This window comes from Physeter macrocephalus, chromosome 3, assembly GCF_002837175.3.
Source record: "Physeter macrocephalus isolate SW-GA chromosome 3, ASM283717v5, whole genome shotgun sequence".
Lineage (NCBI taxonomy): Eukaryota > Metazoa > Chordata > Mammalia > Artiodactyla > Physeteridae > Physeter > Physeter macrocephalus.
In genome coordinates this window covers 3,439,131-3,445,689 of record NC_041216.1, presented here as the reverse complement: position 1 = coordinate 3,445,689, position 6,559 = coordinate 3,439,131, and the positions used below count along the sequence as shown (strand labels likewise).

Here is a 6,559-nt window from a genome sequence, read left to right as displayed (position 1 = left end):
CATCCTCCCCTCCCCACTCAAACCTCCGTAGTAGATAGCAAGCTTCTACATGGCACTGCCACTGTAGGATCCCAGGAACTGAAACTAAAAAGTGGCGTTTCTAGCCCTTGGCAAGGCTGAAGGACAACCCTCCACATGCCACAGCCGGGGGAACAGGCGATGGAGACAGCGGCGGGAAGGACCGAGGCGGCGCGCCGCGGGGTCTTGTGGGAGACGCCGGGCTCTCTCCGCGCAGGCGCAGTACAGCCCCAGCGGGCTTGTTCCCGGGCCGGGAGACCAGAGACCCGAGACCCGGCTTGAGCCAGGTGAGTCTTGCGGCTCTTGGCAGCGGCAGGAGCTACTTCTGGCAAGACTGGGGTTCAGAGGGGCACCCTGGGGCAAAGGGAAGATGGCTATCAGAGGGCCAGAGTAGGGGTGGGATTGAGGGACTTGAAGCCCCAAGTCTGGGGCCCGGGGAGCGATGGTCCCCGAAAGACTGTGTCACCCGCGATTTGGCTGTGGAGGGTCAGCTCCTACCAGGTTCTCTAAAGCAGGCACAGTCACCGGCTCTGCTCACCGCAGACAGGAGCGTTCGTGGAACCCCCCTCCACCCCCGTGACTCCAGGATACCCTTCTCCTTCAGACTCCAGCCTTGGCTTGGCCCCCTGTGCCCCGCTGCTCCCAGCTGTGGGCGCCCCCAGGTCGGGGCTGCGATCGCAGCATATCGGCGGGGCGGATCAGCCGCGTATCTACCCCAGAGCAATGTGTGCGGGCGCTTCCACCCTCTGATGTATCGGGTTTCTCCTTCAAGTGTTTGGCCGCCGGCTTTGTAGTCCCGGTGTCCAGAGGTCCCTAGCCGGAGTTCCTCCGTATGTATCCTGGGAGACGCTTAGTGTAACTTTGAGCCCGGCTGGATTTCCGACTGTGGCACTCTTGCTGTTCTTGAGCCCACAGGAACAAGCCATGCTGATAGGAAAGAAGACCGCAACTCCTCAGGCAGCTGGACCCCATCTTGAGAGGATACACCTGTGACCTTGAGGCTTCCTGCCAAAACTACTAGTCTGGAGGAGGAAGTGGTTCTGGAGCTGCTGGGGCTATGGACGTTCCTCAGCAAGGCTCGGGTCAGGTGACACCTTCAGAGAACAGGGAGAGACCGTGGACTTAGAATAGACTGTTCCCCATCTCTTACCTGAGGTGGTGAACAGTCTGTAGTGTGGAGAGGAGAAGGCAACGTAGGGAAGGCTGGTTGAGGGAATGGTTCGGGCGAGGCTGGCCACTCTGGGGGCTGCAAGGCAGGCTTGTTTCATGGCTCCAGAATCTGGTAGCAGTAGCTCTTCTTTTGTTTTATATTTCACCTCAAAGAGGTTTTTGTTAGACATAACCAATGAGTTATCCAGGGCCAAGGATTAACAAGGTCTTCCTTTTGGGAGAGATGCCCCTTACCTGGCAAAGTGCCCTTATAGGCTGGAAGCCTCCTGGCCCTGATTGAGTATCTCCCTGCCCATCATGTCATCAGGCTGCTGGGAGCTTCGCACCATGGATTATAGAAATCCCCAGGTGAGGCATCTTCAGGATAAGTGTCTATAGAAGAGATAGCTAAAAAAAGGGGGGCTGGGTCAGGGTTTACAGAGGGGAGTTAGAGGAGAGGAAAGCAAGTATGAAAGGTTAGGGAATGGTTAGAAGGAAAAGGAAAAGAACAGTGCCTGGGAGGTCGTTGCGGGGGATGATGGGGGTGGGAAGCCCCGAGGCATCTCCTAAGTCTCCAGCAGGTGTCTCGACCTCCAGTACAGGGCTCTCCTTGGAGATCTATGTTGACCAGAGTGTGGTCTGTAGTGGGTAGGGATGGACCCCAGTGGCATCAGGGCCAGTTGGGACCAGAGGTGGAAGAGCTGCTGTGAGGGGCCTTGGAAGGCAACTCTATGCCCCATAATTTCCCCACGTGGCCCAAATCAGGCGGGACCATTATCCCTCCAATAGAAGGAAGGATCATATATGCAGGCAATAATAAGCTTGACCCCCTTCAGGAGGCATAAATTAACTAGAGAACAGCCTGGGGTTCTGGCAATGAAAAGGGAAGACCTGGACCAGTGGAGGTTATGAAAAGGTCAGTGACCCAGTGTCATCTCTAAATCTGGGTAGGGAACAGAGAAAGTTGGTCAACATTTCCACTGAGTCCTTCACCTAAGAGCAATGTGTTTTTCTGCATCCCCGCTAAACAACCATTTGGGGGTTAGAAAGGCTTTGGGGGCTCTTTAGGACTGCCAGTTGAGCTGTCCAGGGACCACTGGCCTAAGTCGGGAAAGGGGATTGGTATCCCTGAGGACTATGATGGCACCCGAATACCACTGAATGAAGGTAATAATAAAATTCTCAGAACACTGAGGTTTTATATTAGTTTCTTTTCCTTCTTCCTCTTTCCTTTCTGTCTCTTTTATTTTCTTCCTCTCTGTTTTTAGATTTAAAAAATATTTTAAGTACAAAATATTTCAGACATACAGAAAAGTTCAGAAAATGTAACAGCTATTTTCTCAACTGAGATTAAGTAGATGTTAAATTTTTTGCCATAAGAGCTTCAGGTATATTTTTTTTTTTTTTGGTATGGAAAAAAAAAAAAGCAACAGATACAACTAAAGCCTCATGCTCTATTCTCTCAACTCTGCTCAGAGGTAACCATTATGCTTTAGTTACTATGTGTTGTTCCTCTGTATGTTTTTGGTTTTTTTATTACCTGTATGTTCATGGTATCTTAAATTTTTACATAGATAATATCATCTTGTACATTATCTTTTTGCAATTTTCTTGATTCACCAAACATTACAGTTTTGATATTTTTTTATGCTGATGTTTTAGAACGAAGTCATGGATTTTAACTGCTGTCATGTTCTAAGCTATCAGACAGCTATTCTTTTCAATAGATTATTTGTATATCCCTGTGCCAGTAACACATTTTTGAGTACTATAGCTTTATAGTAATTGTCTTAACTATTTAAAACCCTTTATTCTTTCATATAAATTGTAGGATCAGCTTGCTAAAATTTTTGAAAACATCTGTTGGATTGGGATTTGGGGAGTTTTGTTTCTTTTTCTCTCATTTCGTTCTTTCTATTAGATTATATTTTCTTTATTCTCCCTTTATTTTCCTCTACAAGATTAGTATTTACATTTTATCTCCTTTTATTTTATGTTAACTTGCATAAATTAAGCCCCTCCTTAACAAGATAGAACAGAACAATAACTCTGCTCCTCCTCCCATGTTACATGTTATTGTATCAATACATGGTTTTAATTTCATCATGTTTTTAACACACCCCAGATTTATCACTATTATTATATGTTGTAAATAGCCAACACAAGTTTGGATTAACCGGAACATTTACCAGTTTCTTACCACTGGTTCTTGCATTTCCTCCTTCCTTCTGAGCTCCATTTCCTCAGCCTCCCAGAGCAGTTGCAGCTTGTGTCGTGGTTAAAAGCACCAGCTCTGCAGTCAGCCTGCCTGGGTTTGATATCTGGCTCTGTAGATCTCTAGCGATGTGACCCTGGGCAGAGTACTTAATTTCTTTGTGCTTCAATTTCTCCATCTGTAAAAGAGAAATGATAGTATTATTTACTTCATGGGGTTGTTATTAGGAGCAAATGAATTAATGTTTGTAGAGTGATTAAAATAGTGCCAGGCATATACTAAGCCTTATAAAAGTATTTCTTACGTAAATAAAATAAATGAATCCTTCAGTAGTTTTTCAGCAAGTATGTCTGAGAGTAGTAAATTCTTTATTTCTCCCTTACTTGTGAATTATAGCATAGCTGGGTATAGAATTCTAAATTGGCATTTAATTTTTCTCAGTAGTTCCTTAACCTCTAGTGCTGCTATTAAAGGTCTGTTATTAGTCTAATTATTGTTTCTTTTGAGAGAGCCTGACTTTTCTCTCTGGTTAGTTTTAAAATTAGGATTTGCAAAATCCTGAAAAGCAGAAGCGTGTTCTGCCATTTTACTAAATGTATATAGGAGTGGGTTTACTTATATTTTCCCTAATCAAGACAGTAGCATGTAAAATAGATTTTACATGCTATTTTCTCTTTTGTTAATTTTTCATTCTTTATTATATCCTTCTACTTTTATTGGGTGTATCTTTTTTTTTTCCTAGCGTCTTGAGTTACATGGTTAGAGTTTATTTATTTATTTATTATTTTTTTTTAATTTTTTTTTTTTTTTTTGCGGTACGCGGGCCTCTCACTGTTGTGGCCTCTCCTGTTGCGGAGCACAGGCTCCGGACGTGCAGGCTCAGCGGCCATGGCTCACGGGCCTAGCCACTCTGCAGCATGTGGGATCTTCCCGGACCAGGGCACGAACCCGCGTCCCCTGCATCGGCAGGCGGACTCTCAACCACTGCACCACTAGGGAAGCCCAGAATTTATTTTTAGCCTTTCTTGTTTTCTAATAAATGCATTTCAGTGCATTTATTAGAAATTAAATTTCCCTTGAATACTTTGGCAGCATCCCTTGCAGGATGCAATTTGGCAGTATGTATCAAAAGCCTTTAAAATGTTTATGCCAATTGACTAAGAAATTTTACATCTAAGAATCTGTGTTAAGGGAATAATCAAATAAATTATGTGTAAAAGGTGTACATTACCATGTGTTATTTCTACATTTTTTAAAAGAAGGAAAGGATTACTTTACAATCCAGAGGATGTCATAATGTATCATAGTATATCTCTATGATGCAGTATTCTCCAACAAGAAAAGTGATGTTTTTGAATCATTTTTAATGACTTAGAAAATTTGCATAATATAGCAGATATAAAGACACATACATAGAGGAAAAAACTGGAAAGAAATATACTAATATATTAATAGTGTCAATGGATGATTTTTATTTTCTATTTTATGTTTTTCAGGATTTTGCAAGCAGTCTCTAATGCTTCCCAATCCTTAGTGACAACAGTATTAACTCTTCTAATTACAAAATGGTACATGCCTATTGTAAAATACGAAAACATTATGAAACAGAAGTAAGTGTAACTGGTTTAATCATGGAGTGTCAACTCAGTGGGGTATATAAGATCATGAAATGGTTCTTTTTCCCCCCCAGGCTCTGCCTTCATCCATGTTCTGTTGAATCCCCATGAGTGAATGAATGAATGAGTGAGTACTGAGTGGGAACGAGACACTGAGGGAGGGCTTTAGGAAAGAGAAAGGCTTTCCCTCACCAGTTCCCTGAGGAAGAATACAAACTGGATAAAAGATTACAACTGGTGAAAATATTTCCAATCCATATCACAAAGAGATTCATCTGCCTATTTATCAAGAGCTCTTAGAAATCAAGAAGAAAAAGCACAGGGACTTCCCTGGTGGTGCAGTGGTTAAGAATCCACCTGCCAATGCAGGGGACACGGGTTTGAGCCCTGGTCCAGGAAGATCCCACATGCTGCAGAGCAACTAAGCCCGTGTGCCACAACTACTGATCCTGCGCTCTAGAGCCTGCAGGCCACAACTACTGAAGCCCATGTACCTAGAGCCCATGCTCCGCCACAAGAGAAGCCACTGCAATGAGAAGCCCGTGTACCGCAACGAAGAGTAGTCCCCACTCGCCACAACTAGAGAAAACCCGCGCGCAGCAACAAAGACCCAACGCAGCCAAATATTAATTAATTAAGAAGAAAAAGCACACAAAAAAATGTGAAGAGACTGTTCAGACATAATACAAATGGCCCTTAAATGTATGGAAGGATGACAGACTTTTCTCATAATATGAGAAATGCACATCAGAACCATGCTGAGATATCATTTTTCACCTATGGGATTAGCAAAAAATTGAAAATTAAAAAAAAACTGTTGTTAATGAGGCATACAGAAGGAGGCATTTTCCTACATTGCCATGGTGCTTGCAAAATAGAACAACTCCTATGGAGAAGAATTTGACAATATCTACCTACACTGTAGATACATTTGCCTTTTGATCCAGATATTCTATTTCAGAGACTCTATCCCACAGATACACTTGTACATGTGCTTTGCAAATATTTGGCATTGTTTCCAATAGTAAAAAATAGAAAACAACACAAATGTCCACCAACAGAGAGCTGGTTTAATAAACTATATCCACACAGTGGAATGGTATACAGCTGTAATAAAAAGTAAGGAAAATTTCCTTGTTCAAATGGAAATGCCTCGAAGATATATTATTAAATGAAAAATGCAAGGTGAAGAACAATGTGTGTATGTGTATATAAATATATATTTTATAGAAATATATATAATGAATTTTATGTAAGGAGAATGAGAATATATATCCATATTTGCTTATATTTGCATAATGTCACACTGGAAGGATAAACAAGGGACTAATAAAATAATTGGGGGGACAGGAGTGAGAGTGAGGATTTTCTGTACTTTTTTCCTTTTTGTATTCTTAATGTAGTTTTATTTATTTATTTATTTATTTTTGGCTGCATTGGGCCTTCGTTGCTGCATGTGGGCTTTCTCTAGTTGCAACGAGCGGAGGCTACTCTTCATTGTGGTGCACGGGCTTCTTATTGTGGTGGCTTCTCTTGTTGCAGAGCACGGGCTGTAGGTGCG

General features: G+C 42.7%; 1 long non-coding RNA gene across 2 annotated transcripts; it reads left to right on the top strand.

Moving 5' to 3' along the window:
- Window positions 1-255: 255 nt before the first annotated feature.
- Window positions 256-6,080, top strand: LOC114485108 (uncharacterized). Of its 2 annotated transcripts, XR_003678593.2 has the most exons (4): window positions 256-305; window positions 934-1,100; window positions 4,879-4,992; window positions 5,073-6,080. It is a non-coding gene; the product is annotated as an uncharacterized lncRNA (long non-coding RNA). The 2 variants fall into 2 exon arrangements; XR_003678590.2 differs by having other exon boundaries at window positions 4,879-6,080.
- Window positions 6,081-6,559: the final 479 nt, after the last annotated feature.